Source organism: Pelophylax lessonae (assembly GCF_965119305.1).
Source record: "Pelophylax lessonae genome assembly, chromosome: 5".
Lineage (NCBI taxonomy): Eukaryota > Metazoa > Chordata > Amphibia > Anura > Ranidae > Pelophylax > Pelophylax lessonae.
The window spans coordinates 195,407,350-195,426,066 of NC_138772.1; positions in this window are offsets into that span (position 1 = coordinate 195,407,350).

Genomic DNA, 18,717 nt, shown 5'->3' on the forward strand with positions numbered 1-18,717 from the left:
AAGCTGCGCACCGTGACCTCACAGGTAGCCCCGGCAAGTCGGGTCGCTGCAATGTGAACCGGCTCTTAGGCTACCTTAGACTTAATATACACATTTCTGCAAGCTATATATTTCTAACTAAACCTAGCCTTTTTACTTATGTAAAAGCACTCAAGTGTATATTTCGGTGGGGTAATAACAGCATACTGTAAAGCCCACTTAATTCATTAGCTTAACTTCACAGCCTTAATTATTGCAAGATAAAATGTGTCAAATAAAATGCATCTATTTTAAATTGTTAATTGGAGCTCATTCAAGAGATTTTTAAACATAATTTCAGCTATTTTTTTCTATGCATTTGAATACTTTATATAATGAACTGCTATAAATTTCCATTTCCACTGAGTAGATTTTCAACAATTATCCTATGATGTATTTAACATCCACCGTGACTCACTTTGTCCTACTTAGATCTTTCATTTACTAAATGCAAGAGATACACGAATGCTTAGTTTTATTCATTGTGCACTGGAGCATAAATATCAATGCAATCAAAACCAGGATGAACATTTTTATGTCAAGTATAGGTCAATTTTTTTTTATGAACTACATAGAGGTAGAAAAGAGCAAATCCATGTCTTGCTGTAAGTGGAATAGTGCTTCTAGTAACTCCCTCAAAGTTAACTCCCACAGTATTGATCAAATACCATCTTACCAGTGACTAGTTTTAGCTAAATTTGGATAAAAATACATGCTATGTAAGCACTGTTATTGTGCACTTGTCATAGTTATAAATAAAACTGAAGCGACAACTGCGGATCCTAATTACTAAATGTGCAAGATTGCTACTTGAGCTAAATGAGCTAAATGATCAAGATAATACAATATTTATTCACTGGGGTAATTTGACAGTTCCACCTTTCAGTGATTTAGTACTCTTATTCAAGCTTGGAAGTGGAAAGTACATTGAAAAGGAAATATAGTATGTGCTTTTTAGATATTTTTTTATCAGTCCAAGGACTATATTTTCTAAGCACTTAAGTACTACTAAGTACTACTGCACTTTGGTTACAATGTAAGACAGTAAAGTCAATACTTTTAAAATTATAATTATACGGTAACTATCTGCCACTGGCAGAGCATGCTTTGAAAAAGTAATGATCACCAGAAGCATACGAGTACTGTCAGAATTAAAAATTCACAGGTCAAATTAACTCCATGAAATTAACATTAATTAAACCAGGAACATAAGTGTGCACAAGCACAGGGGATCAAGAGGGATCACATATTTTAAGTTATTATTTAAAGCTTCTGGAAAACAGAAAAATATACGACTTCGTCCAAACAGGAAGAAAACCCCCAGGTTAGGAAAATAAAGACAAATTATACAATGTCATATTTACAAATTTATTTGCTTGGCTACTATAACGGAATTCATGTGTGCACTTATTTTATAATAAAAGCATGGTTTTTAAGATCAGGATAAACAGCCCTCTGGAAGATTCTGTATAGCTAGTATAGTACATCCAATGGTGTTTACGTGCAATATATTATTAGTGATTTGCAAGGTGAGTTTTCAAAAGAACTACAATACCATTTCTACTTTAAGATATTGCAGAACAGAACAGCTTTTAATTTTGTTTTGCAGCCCCCCTTATGTTCCAAGTAAGTAGTTTCAAGGGTGCCATGGTGAAAGGGTTAGCATCAAAATTGAACAGGCAGGAAAGGTACACCATACATCACATTGTGCACAGTAAATATATAATCAATACAATCAATATTATTTATTATAATATTGACAGAGTAAGAACACTTCCAAGAAGTATCAAGACTATCATAATTTGCATTATTTTCCATACTCTCTTGGTACTATGCAAACCCCAACTCGTATGAACTTTATACCCAAAACTGTAGCAATAATACCTAGTAAATGTTTTTGCAAACAATGACAGTATATATTATGATGCTATAGGTGTATAGTAACATGTATTTTAATGGGAATGCTTTTATATGCCCTCACAGTGTCTATGTTTGATGCATAGGATGCAAGCTTTTTTATGGAATGAACTTATATATGAATTGTAGAAGACATGTTTTATGATAATATGGGGTTTCATGTGTGTTGTATGACGTAGAAACACTTCAAAAATCCCTCAGAAATGTTCCTTCTTTCCTTGATAATACAGTATATTCGTTTGGGATGTACAATACTTTCTAAGTACCATAAATGAAAATTGCAGCATTCATTCTGATATATCATGTCAGTCCATAAGAATGAGCACCTACTTATATTCTGCAAATGTTTGTCTTGCAGAAATGCAGCAGCAACACAAACTGCTTGCCTGTGGATTTGTGACCCCTTCACATGCTGGAACTCAATTTTGGCCATGCTGCAGAGACTGCTTTAGCAGTGGTTAACCAGTAAGTATCTCTATGAATATGGCATAAGGAAAAGCTCTGTAAAGAGGTTATTTTCAATGCATCAGAAAAGGTTATCAGAGTGGTGAGCCAAGAAACGGTGGGGATTAGAGACAGGATCTATCTATATTCCTAGAGCACTGCATGGTGTCATTGACTGGCCACTGGAGGTACAGCAACAGTTGAAAATGCAGGGGGGGGGGGTTCTGTTTTCTCAGACCTTTCAGGATTGTTTTCCTATTGCATCCATTCCTGTGAGGCAGTGGGAGGCAGAGGAGGAGTAAGAAGAGAAGAAGGATTGGGGTGGTGGCAGTAAGTAGGGGGAAGAAATGGGTTATCACTCCCCAACATGATTGGGGTGAGATCATTAAGGACATTAATGTTCTCAATGACACCAATTGGTGGCGAATTGATGCTTGTATGCTAAAATGTCTGCACCAGAACCCCAGAAATTAGCGCATGAAAGAGAAAAATCAAGGTGCTGCAGAAGTACCTCTTGACTTATTTTCCTTTTAAATGGCAGAATGCCCTCTCATGCGCAATGTTCTTCTGATACTTGGATCCCTGAAAGGAGAAGCAGCGATCCTGGCAGCTGTCTCACTGACCATTCTAAAACACTTTTTCTACCACAGTAGACAGATCAATTTGCAGGCAGCACTCACTGGCAGTGCCTCAGTCACAGGATTAATGACTATTTGTGCAGCGTCCCACTCAGGACATGTGGGAACTGCAAAAGTATTAGTACTTTGTCATTGCTATATTGCATGTCATTTTGCATTGCTACACCTGTGGTATCCCTGTTCATAGGCTGGTCAAGTGTGCTTCATACTTCCCACCACTAGATGGGGATAGCACCACTCTGGGATATCTATCCCAGCTCAGGTCTATCTGTGGTCAGTTCAGGAAGTCAGTGTGCAGAGAGAAAGCTCAATGTGGAGGTGAAGAGAAGGTCAGTCCAGAGAGGGAAAAATTGGAACTGCTCAAATCAGAGGGTAAAAGCCACAAACTGGCAGCAAAGACCTTTGAGAATAAAGGTGAAGGATTTCTTAGCCACCGGCAACCTCACCAATGTCACTGGATTCAAAAGGGACCAAAAACAACTAAGCATTATACTGAACCACAGCCTGAGTCCAGGATTACCAAAGCCTATTAACAGTGGATCAGCAGAATTCCTCTATTTACCCAGAGACTGTATTCTAACTGGATGTTTATGCTGCAATCAAAACCAGTCACAGTAAAAGTTGTGAGTTGTATCCTACCACTGTCTACCTCATTCTTCAACATTGCTACTACAACTGGTTGTACCACCATTAACGGTACTGGCGTCACGACAAATACCATCAAGGGACCCCGCCGCCACAAGCACTCTAAACACCCCTGTCATCACGGGCACCTCATCTACCATCTTGGCTGGTGTTTCCCTATCACAGAGCGTGCCCCGGAGGATTTCGTGCTGTCTTCCTCTTCACTGTGCGACCAGCCCAGGGAGGCTTTCTGCTAACCGTGAGTAAACCGATGAACTGTATTATTTCTGTCTCTCATCGGCCCACCGTGCACCTCACGTGTCGCCCCTGCGGTTCTGGCTCATCGCATTTGGGATCCTGATATGGATACTCTAAAGTTGGCTATGCACCAATAGAATATATTTTAAAATCCTCACTTTAAGAGCATTCATTTGAGGTAGGGTTTTTGCATGGCACTTGCAGGATGCTTCTAAGCAGAGCTCCAGCTGAGGTTCAGCTTTAAAATACCAAAATATTCCCACCAGATCCTCTATCTCCAGCACAGAGATGGGGAGACATTTGGCTACAAAATTGCCTCATCGGGTTCTGTTAAGCATTTCCTAGATGTGGATCACAAGGGCTCCCGCAAATGAGATGTGCAGGTCCAATCCTCGAGAGGTAATAGATCGCCCTCCCCACATGCGGCTTCCACTCGCAGAAGCTCTCTGGGCCTCCTCCTTTGGCTCTGACTGCATGTTCCCACATGTTCCCAGCTTACCTGCCTGCTCAGACCTGACATCCCAGATGAGAGGATTGAAACGTTAGATGGCTGGCATGTTTCAGACGCTGGAAAAGTCCATATAGAAGGAGCTTATGGCCATCTACACTGACCTCTCATTTAATGGTCCGAATGGAAGACTTTGAGAAACAATAGGAAATCCACAAGGAAGCCATTAAAGAACTACAGAAATGAGTAACAAGTAAGGATCTTGAGAATAGAACCTGTTGAAACAATTTTAGATTGTGCTGGCTACCAGAAGCTATCAAAGGAGAGAATTTACTGGAGACAGTGCGGGGTATATTTAACACCATCCTCTAACAACCAGTCTGCTGTGATTTGATTGTGTCCACAGAACTCGCAACATATCAGCAGATCAGCCGCGAGACATCATCAGTCGCTTACACAATTTTGAAGACAAGAGTACCATTATGATGACGTTTACCAAAACTGGTTGTTCATCTACTCAGTGGCTGCCAAATTACCTTCCTGCATTCTGTACCAACCTTAAAATGGATTCACAAGACCTGCCGAGGTGGCAGAAGAGCATTTAATTACCATTTAAAAGCCCACTAGGGGCGCTGGACGTATTGATGGCTATGGGGGGGGGGGTTGGCATCCCACCTACTGTGCCATGGCTATACCATGACCTGTGCCATGCCTATACCATCTCCTGTACCATGATCTGTGACATGCCTGTGCCATGCCTATACCATCACCTGTGCCATGACCTGTTCCATGCCCTTAACATGACCTGTGCCATGCCTATACCATCTCCTGTACCATGACCTGTGCCATGCCTGTACCATCACCTGTGCCATGCCTATACCATCATCTGTGCCATGCCTGTGCCATGCCTGTACCATCACCTGTGCCATAGCCTGTGCCATGCCATGCCTGTGCCATGCCTGTACCATCATCTGTGCCATGCCTGTACCATCTCCTGTGCCATGCCTATACCATCCCCTGTACCATGACCTGTGACATGCCTGTACCATGACCTGTGCCATGCCTATACCATCTCCTGTACCATGCCTGTACCATGACCTGTGCCATGCCTGTACTACCACCTGTGCCATGCCTATACCATCATCTGTGCCATGCCTGTACTATCACCTGTGCCATGCCTATACCATCTCCTGTACCATGACCTGTGACATGCCTGTACCATGACCTGTGCCATGCCTATACCATCATCTGTGCCATGCCTGCACCATCACCTGTGCCATGCCTATACCATCTCCTGTACCGTGACCTGTAACATGCCTGTACCATTTTTTTGATTAACCATAAGTATTCCTGCTGAGTCAAGTCGTCTGCAAAGACATAAACAGGTAAGCTCCTGTTGTTTCTTAACAATGTTTCTTAACAACACATTTTTAGTTATTTATTAATTAAGTGTATTCAATAATAAATTGAAAAGTAGTAAATTGATATTTTTAATTCAACATCCCCCTCCCTTTAAAATATGCAATATTATTATTATTATTTGCATTTATATAGCGCCAATAAATTCTGTAGCGCTTTACAATATTCAACTACAAGCAAGTGGGTCCCAAAAAAAATCTGTATTCATAAGTGGGTCTCTGCCCAAAAAAGTTTGGGAAGCCCTGTGTTAGGGCATGAGCTGAGCCCCGCCTCCCCCCGTAATGCCACGCCCAGTCTGCCCGCGCTGCTCTCTGGGAGATGTAGTCCCGGCGCCTCGCCCCCCGGGGAGAAGCCGGCGGTGTCGGGAAATAAAACTCCCAGAGTTCCCCCCACGGGGCCGCTCGGCCAGTCTGTGTGTGTGTGTGTGAGAGAGAGAGAGAGTATTGAGGTGGGGGGGTGGAAGGTGCACGGTGCTGAGTGTCAACATGGCGGCCGGGAGACCGACAAAGGCGAGTCAGGCGGCTGGGATGTGAACGGCAGGGGAGCGCAGAGGAGCTCGGGCGAGGAGGGCGGATATCACCACCCGGAGAGGGCCCGCCGCCATCCAGATACAGGGCTGTACACCGCTACTGTACAGGTGAGCGACATCCCCTTCCTCCTGTCAATTCATCACACAGGTGAGTGGCCCGACACAACTTCACCTCACCGTCACCATGGAGACCCCCCCCAATTACACAGACAGGTCACCCCCCCTCCCCCATTGTAATCCTACTATATAAAGTACAAGTGTCTCTGCGTCCAGTCCCTGTGTCTGTGGGATTGCGCTACTGCGCATGTGCCCCGTTGGGACTTGGAGCACAGAGACTTCGGGCGGCCGGGCGAAAATGTTGAAGCGACGGGTGTGCGCGGGCACGTGACGGGTGCGTGCTCGCACGCACGTGAGAGCCGCTCGGTCAGCTCTGCGCGTGTCCCCGATGTTGCTAGGGCAACAGGGACGCTACATATGTTCTAGGGCCCGTTAATTTAACGGGCTTAATGTTTAGTATAAAATAAAATGTGTGCAGCACTAGTGAGTGATGCATTTAATGCTTTAACAAATAAATGTCCAAACAAAGAAAATAAACCTTCAGGTAGCAATCAAAAGTGTAACATAAGTCACTGTATACACAAAGTCCAAATAGTGAGCCCAAAAAAAAATGAAGATGACAGCTGGGTTATCCACTGTGTCTGTAAAATTCCTCCAAGGGTGAACGTATAGTGTCAGAACACTCACCAGACAATAGCCAAGAAACCACAATGAGAGCAAAAGACAATACACCCCAATCAATTTACTACTTTTCAATTTCTTATTGAATACACTTAATTAATAAATATCAATTTACTACTTTTCAATTTATTATTGAATACACTTAATTAATAAATAACTAAAAATGTGTTAAGAAACAACATTGTTAAGAAACAACAGGAGCTTACCTGTTTATGTCTTTGCAGACGACTTGACTCAGCAGGAATACTTATGGTTAATCAAAAAAATGATACAGGCATGTTACAGGGCATGGCACAGGTCATAAGGGCATGGCACAGGTCATGGCACAGATGATGGTATAGGCACGTCACAGGTCATGGTACAAGCATGTCACAGGTCATGGTACAGGCATGTCACAGGTCATGGTACAGGAGATGGTATAGGCATGGCACAGATGATGGTATAGGCATGGCAAAGGTGGTAGTACAGGCATGGCACAGGTCATGGTACAGGCATGGTACAGGCATGGTACAGGAGATGGTATAGGCATGGCACAGGTCATGGTACAGGCATGTCACAGGTCATGGTACAGGGGATGGTAGAGGCATGGCACAGGTGATGGTACAGGCATGGCACAGATGATGGTACAGGCATGGCACAGGCATGGCATGGCAGAGGTGATGGTATAGGCATGGCACAGATGATGGTATAGGCATGGCACAGGTGATGGTACAGGCATGGCACAGGTCATGGTAGAGGCATGTCACTGGTCATGGTACAGGAGATGGTATAGGCATGGCACAGGTCATGGTAAGGGCATGGCACAGGCATGGCACAGATGAAGGTATAGGCATGGCACAGGTCATGTTAGGGGCATGGCACAGGTCATGGTACAGGCATGTCACAGGTCATGGTACAGGAGATGGTATAGGCATGGCACAGGTCATGTTAAGGGCATGGAACAGGTCATGGTACAGGAGATGGTATAGGCAGGGCACAGGTCATGGTATAGCCATGGCACAGTAGGTGGGATGCCAACCCCCCCCCCCCCATAGCCATCAATACGTCCGGCGCCCCTAGTGGGCTTTTAAATGGTAATTTTTTTTCCCACTGCTGATCTGACTGCTCTAACGCCGGTGACTGCCCGCGACCCACTCAGATGCGGCTCTTTATATATGGTTGCTTGAGTGGTTTAATGTCATGATCACAGGCCGATTTCTTATAGACCATTAAAATAAGTCAGCCTGTATGTAAATGCTGACATACTTACCTACTCTATTTACTTATTTGCTTGCAGGGGTGAAAAGTTCAGTTCACTTTAAAAGTTACATCTAGACCAGGACTTACCAAACTGTGGGTTGCCACCCACAGTTTGGGAAGTCCTGTTTTAAGGCATAGATCATTTGTGTATTCTGATTTATAATTATACAGATTTATATACTTCAGTCTGTTAGGGCAGGACTTCCCAAACTATGGGAGCCGCATTTGAGTGGGTCGCCGGCAGTCACTGCTGCCAGCCCATAACAACTGCCTTTTCACATTACGGTGATACATTATGTCATGAACAATAAAAGCCATTTAAAAGCAAATGGTTTTTTAAGTACTTTCAAAGTACATTTATTAAGTCATCAAATGTGCTGGGAATTTTTTTTTTTACAAATGCTCTTATGAATATTCATGCAAACATTTAAAAAAAAAATCTACTAGTGTATGGCCAGTTTTAAATGTGACTATTGAGCAATCATGCTGGATCAATGGCAGGAGCTTGCACAGTACACGTTAGAGTTTCTGGCTTTCTCTGCAGCTAGCGTGTTGCTTAAGAGGCCCTTCAGCAGCACTGGCTCTGTGTCTCCAAGTTTGCTGCCCATTTCAGTGCTCCGGAACTGTAAAGGTGTCACACATTTTTTTCTGCAGTTAAAATCAGCCACCAAATTTCTAATCAGCTGCCAAAGTGTGCTGCATGGTAAATCATGCCTTTTCTTTCCAAAACTTGTGGCCTATTTTAATGATTCTGCATTCAGAAATGCTTGTGGCTATTGTCTTTCAGTTAATTCATGTTTATTTCAACACAACATTTAATTACACTCTCTTGCATTATGGTCTTACCAAGTTGTTTACATTCTGTCCTGCCATTTAACAATAATTGTGGGTATTAAGCTCTGATATAATATTCTCTATTTTTTATTTCAGGATAAAACCTGCCTCATCTCTCCCTCTTAAATTATATCATAACCAAACTACTTAAAAAACTGTCCAGTCACTGTACAATATGTGTGGTTATTCTTTCTAAGAATATGTCAACATAAAACCTGCCTTGTATTCCCCTCTTATATTACAGCCATACCAGGCTTCTTGCATACTTTCCAGCCACTGTAAAATGTTTGTGGCTATTATATCTGAAACAATAGTCAGATTTTTATTTCAGTATGAAACCTTCCTCCTCTTTCTCTTTTACATTGGGCCTTGCCAAGCTGCTTACAGCCAACGTACAAAAACTGTATGCATGGCTATCGTCTCTATATTGTTACACTCTAATGTTTATTTCAGGATAAAACCTGCCTCCCGACTTACAGATTCCAACTTCAGCTCCTTATCCTCAAGAGGCCTAACACGTGCTGCACTAATGCTAGGAGATAGCACACATACCTCCTTCCTAAATCATTGGAGATCCATCCAACTGTCTCACTTTCTACAGTCTCTACTGAAACACACTTTGTTAGGAATCTTCATGCCTTTGAAGAATTATGTCTGGGAAAGGATCCACTCTGAGGATCTCTCTCCATCTCATACAAATACCTCCTGGAGCTAAACGCCCAATCAGACCCTCCTTTCTTTGCAAAGTGGGAAAAAGCACTTGGAGTAACTTTCTCTGACCCTCAAAGAGAACGCATACTCTATTTTGCGCACAAATCTTCCTTGAGTAGCAGATACCAGGAAACCACATAAAATAAAATGACTAGATGCTATAGAACGCCATAGCTCTTAGCCAAATTATTCCCCCAACAAAGCCATAGATGTTGGAGATGCCATTCCTCCGAGGGCACCCTTTTGCATATTTTCTGGGGTTGCCCAGTGCTCAGCAGCTTTTTGCAACCAGTGCTCCAAATTATCCATAAACTCACGGATATCTCTTTGCAAAACAACCCAATGGCAATATTGCTTAATATCACACCAATATCGATGAAAAGATACCATAAATCTCTACTAAAGCACTTGCGAAATGCAGCACGGGCCTGCATTCCAGCTATGTGGAAGCAAAAGTCTGCCCCAACAGTTGCACAATGGCTCGCCAGGGTGGGCAAAATTGAGCAGATGGAGGCCTCACCTCGGCCCTTTGGGATAAGACAGAGGAACATAAAAACAGATGGCTATATTGGGATCTTTTTCGTTTCTCAGACGAATACTTGAACTAACTTCGGTCCACATAACCGTGAGATCCCGGCCGTTATTAACATCTCATAAGCTGACTATTCCCCCCTTGAAAACTCTGCAAATGGTGACATCCTCTCCTTATACTCCTCTCCCCCCCCCCCTTTTTTTCCCTTTCTTCCCCGTATCCTCCTACTTCTTTTCTATGCTTTCTTTCTTCCTAACTATACCTTCTCTTCCTTCCACCCACTTAAAAAATTAAAACCGTTACTGGATGTGCATGGGCTTTAGCCTTTGCTATTTTGCCTAACATACACTACACTTGCATTAGGTAATGAAACTTGCCAAAACAAACATTTCTTATGAATTCAGGACATACCTAGTCCTCTTCACTATCATATTGTTGACTCTTAATGGGAATGGACATTCTTTTGACACTCTATTTTAATGTTATAAAAATCGTTGAGTGTATGTCTACATACATGTATTTTCTTGCTGTCTGTGCATATCCTTTAAATAAAAAACCTGCCTCCCTCTTACACTGTAGCCTAAAGATGCTGCATACATACCGCCCATCTGCTGATTAATATTTGTAGCTGTTGTCTCTCATAATACAATCTAATTGTTATTGAAAGATAAAGCTTGAATTGAGTTTTTCAATTTACTGCCTACACAAGTGCCCTTGTACTATCCTGAAGCTAGCCAATTTCTATGAGACACATAGCCTAAGTCTTTTTTTGTTGGGGAATAACTGGGGATACAGGATGAGTAAGGAAGAGGGTAGGAGGAATGTGGGGTTTTAGTTATTTTACATGTATAGTCAAAGCATTAAAATAACAACAATTCCCTCTAAAGAACACCTCTATCTAAAGGAATCCAAATATGTTGATGCTACACTCTTGAATAAACTCAGTAGATTGTGGGTTCATATCTTTTCTCAGGTGCTTAGTATCATGGGATTAACCTTGCTAACAATTGTCTTATTTGCAACACATGGAAATTAATATGTTGCAAATAAAGCAAACTGGACACAAGTTTAATCATGCTGCCAAAGAATAAATTATGTACAGTATCTCAAAAAAGTGAGTACACACCTCACATTTTTATAAATACTTTATTGTATCTTTTCATGTGACAACACTGATGAAATGACACTTTGCTACAATGTAAAGTAGTGAGTGTACAGCTTGTAAAACAGTGTAAATTTGCTGTCCCCTCAAAATAACTCAACACACAGCCATTAATATCGAAACCTCTGTAGTAAAAAATTGGGCCAAAAGTGTCAATATTTTGTATGGCCACCATTATTTTCCAGCACTGCCTTAACCCTCTTGGGCATGGAGTTCACCAGAGCTTCACAGGTTGCCACTGCAGTTCTCTTCCACTCCATGACGACATCACAGAGCTGGTGGATGTTGGAGACCTTGCGCTTCTCCACCTTCCATTTGAGGATGCCCCACAGATGCTCAATAGGGTTTAGGTCTTGAGACATGCTTGGCCAGTCCATCACCTTTACCTTCAGCTTCTTTAGAAAGGCAGTGGTCGTCTTGGAGGTGCGTTTGTGGTAGGTATCATGTTGGAATACTGCCCTGTGGCCCAGTCTCTGAAGGGAGGGGATCATGCTCTGTTTCAGCATGTCACAGTACATGTTGGCATTCATGGTTCCTTCAATTAACTGTTGATCCCCAGTGGCAGCAGCACTCATGCAGCCTCTGACCAGGACACTCCCACCATCATGCTTAATTGTAGACAAGACACACTTGTCTTTGTACTCCTTACCTGGTTGCCGCGACACATTGGGCCCAATGTGGACATTTTCACTTAGGGGTGTACTCAATTATGTTACCAGCGGTTTTGACATAAATGGCTGTGTTCTGAGGTATTTTGAGGGGACAGCAAATTTACACTGTTATGCAAGCTGTACACTCACTGTTTTACAATCTAGCGAGTGTCATTTCTTCAATTTTGTCACATGAAAAGATATATTAAAATATTTACAAAAATGTGAGGGGTGTACTCACTTATGTGAGATACTGTAGCTTATTCTTTAGAATGATTGTCTTGATAATTGAAACCATCATCCTCCATTATGTGGATTACTGAAAGAGTCAGGAATGTGACCCATTCCACTGAACTGACTGACTTCAGCCATTTTCTTTTGAAAAGCTTACCTTCTCTTTTTAAATCATGAAGGTACTGAACCGTCTTCTCTTTAGCAAGATGTGTGCCTTCTAACTCCTCAGGAGTCCTACATTTTTACCTTTCTCTTGTTACACTTGAAAAATGAATCTTCCTTCCTTGCTGCTATGTGCAGTTATTATTACAGATTAACTGTTTGGTGTTTTATCATCAAAGAGGGCATGAATCCAGATCCAACTGTCAAATACAAAGGATATCACATACTGTCATAAATGTATGCTGTCAGATCTCAGACCTTTTTCAGTTTCAGGACTTTTGCACTATTTATCTTTTTCAGAAAATATTTTTTTATACTGGAATATGTATTTTATTTTTTGTTGATGATTTATGTTTGACATAATTTTGCAATTTTTACATAAACTTCCCAGTAGGAAATGTATTATGCAATAAAAGTCACTCCTAAAGTAACAGTGGGAAATTTACAATGCAATATAAGTCACTCTTAATTTTTTTTAATATTCTTTATTTATTGAAAGTTTGTGAAAGACAATGATATAATAAAGGAAACACACATATTTCAAATAGTGGTAAAAAAAGAACAAAAAAGAATACTAGAAGTATTAGTCCAGACAATATCTAAAGAGACAGATCAACATAGCAACAGATTTTGCTTCTAGGCTAAACAAAGTACATAATGTGATAAAAATCGATAAATAATATGTGCAGCGCTAAATATAATACGTGAACTATGAACATTCACAAACAATGCATGGTGATTAATCATATAAACATGACAATAATAAAAGTCCCATTGAGTGTTATGTGTTTTTGTTTACATAATTTGATATACTCATCAAAGTCAAACCTGTAAACTGAACTGGCATACCCAGATGAAGAACATCACGCATATCCTGGGTATCGTCATACCATATTAAAGTGTACCATGTGAGACCAACACTACCAGTCGGTAGGTAGTTAGGAAGGGGGAAATAATGAAAGAAAAGAAAAAGAAAGAAAAAGAAAAGGAGAAGAGGGGGATAAAATTCTTGAGTTGTAGAACCGAAGAGCAAAACTAGGTATGGCCAAGTAGTATTAAGGTTGCCTCAGACACGCCTAAAACTGGAAAAGGGCCTCTAATTCTGACAGGGATAAAAGTGTGGGCCTAGAGGGGACGCAACTAAATCCAGAAAGGATATGATTAAGTATCAGTGATCTCCTCAGGATAGTACATACATCCTGACCAAATATCATGGAAACGGTCCTGCTAGTTCTTAACAGTAAACACCCAGCGTTCAGCCTCCATGATATAATTAACTTGTTGTTTCCATTCAGTTAGTGTTGGACAGGCAGCCTGTTTCCAGTACCTTGGGATCAGGCATTTAGCAGTATTCATCACATATGGAGTTAAACTCTTTTTGTATAACCTAACCGAGGACCTAACATCTTAAAGGGGAACTGAAGAGGTGTTCATTGAAGTGGCCATATGGATGTTTTCTGCATCCAGAAAGTTATTGATTCCCAGAAAACTCTAATTATTTCACAATCCCACCAGAGGTGGAGTAATGTGCCGCATTGGGAGCAGCCACGCAAACATCTGGGGTCAGACCCTGGAAATATCTGAGTAAGACGGGAAGGTGTTCTATACCACCTAGTCAAAAATTTGTTTGAGGATTCTTGAATGCAAGTGCTAAAGGAGGAAACGTGGCCAAGTACACCATTTTCTGGATTTGTAAAGTAGAAAACTCAGTTCCCCAATCCCTCTTCCATTATTTGATAAAATATGGAGTTGTCTGTGAATACAAACTAAGCACCAACTTATAGATGTGGGATAGCAGATGTCTAGAGTCTAAGGGCTGTACACCAAGATTCAAAGGGAGATAGCATACCCTGTGGGTGTAACATCAGCTGTAATTTAGAGAGGAAGTCTGTCAATTGTCTGTGCCTCCACAATGACATCAATAAGTCCCCATAGCGGGATTGCAGAGTGGCCTCTTGCAGTAACTGCCCTTCGGTAGCAAATTTAGTGCACAATGTATTTGCACACCAAGAATGGAAAAAAATGGATTTCCTCTCCAGGGGAAAAGCACAAAAAGCCTCTGAGAGGTGTCAGAGGGGAAGTCCTAGTGGCACACCCACTATTAACCTTCACCCGTGTCCTAGGGCCACTATATAATTGCCAAAATCCACCCAAGCATCCTGTTGCACAGACCAAGTACAGGCAACACTTCCATCATGTAAGTCCAATTAACCCTGTTGAAAGCTTTTTTCAGCATCCATCGATAGTACAACACAGGGCTTACAATCAGGACCATTTCGGGCCGTATGCAGGACATGCAAGGCACGAATGGTGTTACACTGCCTTGCGAAAGTATTTGGCCCCCTTAAACCTTGCAACCTTTTGCTACATTTCAGGCTTCAAACATAAAGATTTAAAACTGTAATTTTTTGTGAATAATCAACAACAAGTGGGACACAATCATGAAGTGGAATGAAATTTATTGGATATTTCAAACTTTGTTAACAAATAAAAAACTGAAAAATTGGGCGTGCAAAATTATTCAGCCCCTTTACTTCAGTGCAGCAAACTCTCTCCAGAATTTCAGTGAGGATCTCTGAATGATCCAATGTTGACCTAAATGACTAATGATGATAAATAGAATCCACCTGTGCGTAATCAAGTCTCCGTATAAATGCACCTGTGCTGTGATAGTCTCAGAGGTCCATTTAAAGCGCAGAGAGCATCATGAATGACAAGGAACACACCAGGCAGGTCTGAGATACTGTTGTGGAGAAGTTTAAAGCCAGATTTGGATACAAAAAGATTTCCCAAGTTTTAAACATCCCAAGGAGCACTGTGCAAGATTGAAATGGAAGGAGTATCAGACCACTGCAAATCTACGAAGACCTGGCCGTCCCTCTAAACTTTCAGCTCATACAAGGAGAAGACTGATCAGAGATGCAGCCAGGAGGCCCATGATCCCTCTGGATGAACTGCAGAGATCTACAGCTGAGGTGGGAGACTCTGTCCATAGGAAAACAATAAGTCGTATACTGCACAGAAAGCCATTTCTTAAAGATATCCATAAAAAGTGTCGTTTAAAGTTTGCCACAAGCCACCTTGGAGACACACCAAACATGTGGAAGAAGGTGCTCTGGTCAGATGAAACCAAAATCAAACTTTTTGGCAACAATGCAAAACGTTATATTTGGTGTAAAAGCAACACAGCTCATCACCCTGAACACACCATCCCCACTGTCAAACATGGTGGTGGCAGCATCATGGTTTGGGCCTGCTTTTCTTCAGCAGGGACAGGGAAGATGGTTAAAATTGATGGGAAGATGGATGGAGCCAAATACAGGACCATTCTGGAAGAAAACCTGATGGAGTCTGCAAAAGACCTGAGACTGGGACGGAGATTTGTCTTCCAACAAAACAATGATCCAAAACATAAAGCAAAATCTACAATGGAATGGTTCACAAATAAACATATCCAGGTGTTAGAATGGCCAAGTCAAAGTCCAGACCTGAATCCAATCGAAAATCTGTGGAAAGAACTGAAAACTGCTTCAAAAAGAAGAAGAGACTGCTGCATGACTTGAGGCTCAGACTGCTTGGCTGATTTGCAAGGGGGTGAGGTGAAAGATTGATGGACATCGGCTGAAGGTGCCAAATCTGACCTTTCAGCAGTAGACTGGGTGGTAGACAATGTGAAGGGACTGAAGACACTGTCAGCAACCCAAACTACTATCGCCTGTACTTGTTCTGGCCTCAACATTTGTAGAGGCGCATTAGGCCCTGCCAAATACTGCTGCAGGTTCTGTCGCCTACTCACACCTGAGGAAGGTGTTTCACTTGTGCGTGTATCTGGTACAGATCAACCACCTCCGCTCCTTGCAACAGGAGCTCCACCAGCAGCACCATGACCCAGGCCACATCCCTTATTTGACCTTCTCCTCATATTTCTCTAATTTAGGATCTTCCCCTAAATGGGTGTTTATTGAATAGCGGAATGAAACAACAGTATCCAACGGGTTTATCTCACAGTAACATATGCAGACTAGCTGCAATTTAATTTTTTTCCCATAAATGGGTTTTTATTCAAAAGCGGAATACAACAACAGTATCCAATGGGTATATATCACAGTAACATATGCAGACTAGGACGCAATTTAATTTTTTCCCCCTAAATAGGTTTTTATTGAAAAGCGGAATACAACAACAGTATCCTATGGGTGTATCTCACAGTAACATATGCAGACTAGGCTGCAATTAAATTTTTTCCCCTAAATGGGTTTTTATTGAAAAGTGGAATACAACAGTATCCAATGGGTGTATCTCACAGTAACATATGCAGACTAGGCCGCAATTACATTTTTTACCCCTAAATGGGTTTTTATTGAAAAGCGGAATACAACAACAGTATCCAACGGGTGTATCTCACAGTAACATATGCAGACTAGGCTGCAATTTATTTTTTCTCCACTAAATGGGTTTTTTTGAAAAGCGGAATACAACAACAGTATCCAATGGGTGTATCTCACAGTAACATATGCATGCTAGGCCACAATTTAATTTTTTACCCCTAAATGGGTTTTTATTTAAAAGCGTAATACAACAACAGTATCCAATGGGTGTATCTCACAGTAACAAATGCAGACTAGGCTGCAATTTAATTTTTTTCCTTAAATGGGTTTTTATTGATAAGCGGAAAAGAACAACAGTATCCAACGGGTGTATCTCACAGTAACGTATGAATGAAAATTTTTTATTTTTCCCTTTAATTGGTGCTTTTTGAATAGCAGATTAGAACTGCAGTGTCTAAACGCTGTATGACAGTGTCACAGTAAAGTATGAATGAAAAACTGAAAAATTATTTTCCCCTTAAATCGGTGCTTTTTGAATAGCAGATTAGAACTGCAGTGTCTAAACGCTGTATGACAGTGTCACAGTAAAGTATGAATGAAAAACTGAAAAATAATTTTTCCCTTAAATCAATCTGTGCTTTTTGAATAGCAGATTAGAACTGCAGTGTCTAAACGCTGTATGACAGTGTCACATTAAAGTATGAATGAAAAACTGAAAAATAATTGTCCCCTTAAATCGGTGCTTGTTGAATAGCAGATTAGAACAGCCGTGTCTAAACGCTGTATGACAGTGTCACAGTAAAGTATGAATGAAAAACTGATAAATAATTGTCCCCTTAAATCGGTGCTTTTTGAATAGCAGATTAGAACTGCAGTGTCTAAATGCTGTATGACAGTGTCACAGTAAAGTATGAATGAAAAACTGAAAAATAATTGTCCCCTTAAATCGGTGCTTGTTGAATAGCAGATTAGAACTGCCGTGTCTAAACGCTGTAAATCACAGTAAAATATGAAGGAAATGATTATTATTTTTTTTAATCCAGATTAAGCAGACACATATGCACTGAGCTTGCATTACATGGCCGCTACACGCCGCACGCCGCCCACCTAACAGACTGATAAAAGTTTTTTTTTTTCCTCCCTCCTCCTCACTGGGATCAAGTCAGGGCAAAAAGATCGTGCACTGCACCCCCACACAATAAAATCAATCTAGATCGCTGTCTGATTAAAGAAGATTATTCCTATTCTTTCCCTGAAAGCAATCTCCAGCCTGCCCCTACAATAATCTCCTATCTCTCCCTCAGCAGCAGCAGGAACCTCTCCCTACAGTAGTTAGAGCAGAGTGACGTGCGACGCTATGTGATTCCAGCTTATATAGAGGCTGGGTCACATGCTGCACTGGCCAATCACAGCCATGCCATTAGTAGGCATGGCTGTGATGGCTTCTAAGGGCACACTAGTTAAATGCTTGTTGATTGGCTGCCCTGCAGCTGTTGAAACCGCGCCATTAAAACCGCGCCAAAACAACCGAACAACGGACTGTATCCCGAACATTTCACTGTATGTTCGGGATACAGTCCGTTGTTCGGTTGTTTTGGCGGGTACCGAACACCCAAAATTCCGGTACGATCCCGAACAATACAGTCCAGGTTTGCTCAACCCTACTCTCTAGTGTTTCAGACTATTTATTACCTTTCTAGACCCCTTCTGGACACTCCTCTTCAAGGATTGGCTGAGTCATGATACATATTCAGGCTGGTTATTTGCATCTCCCACTATAAGCCCTGGAAGTTCCTTCTAGAGACAGGGGGAAGCAATCAAACTCACAGCCT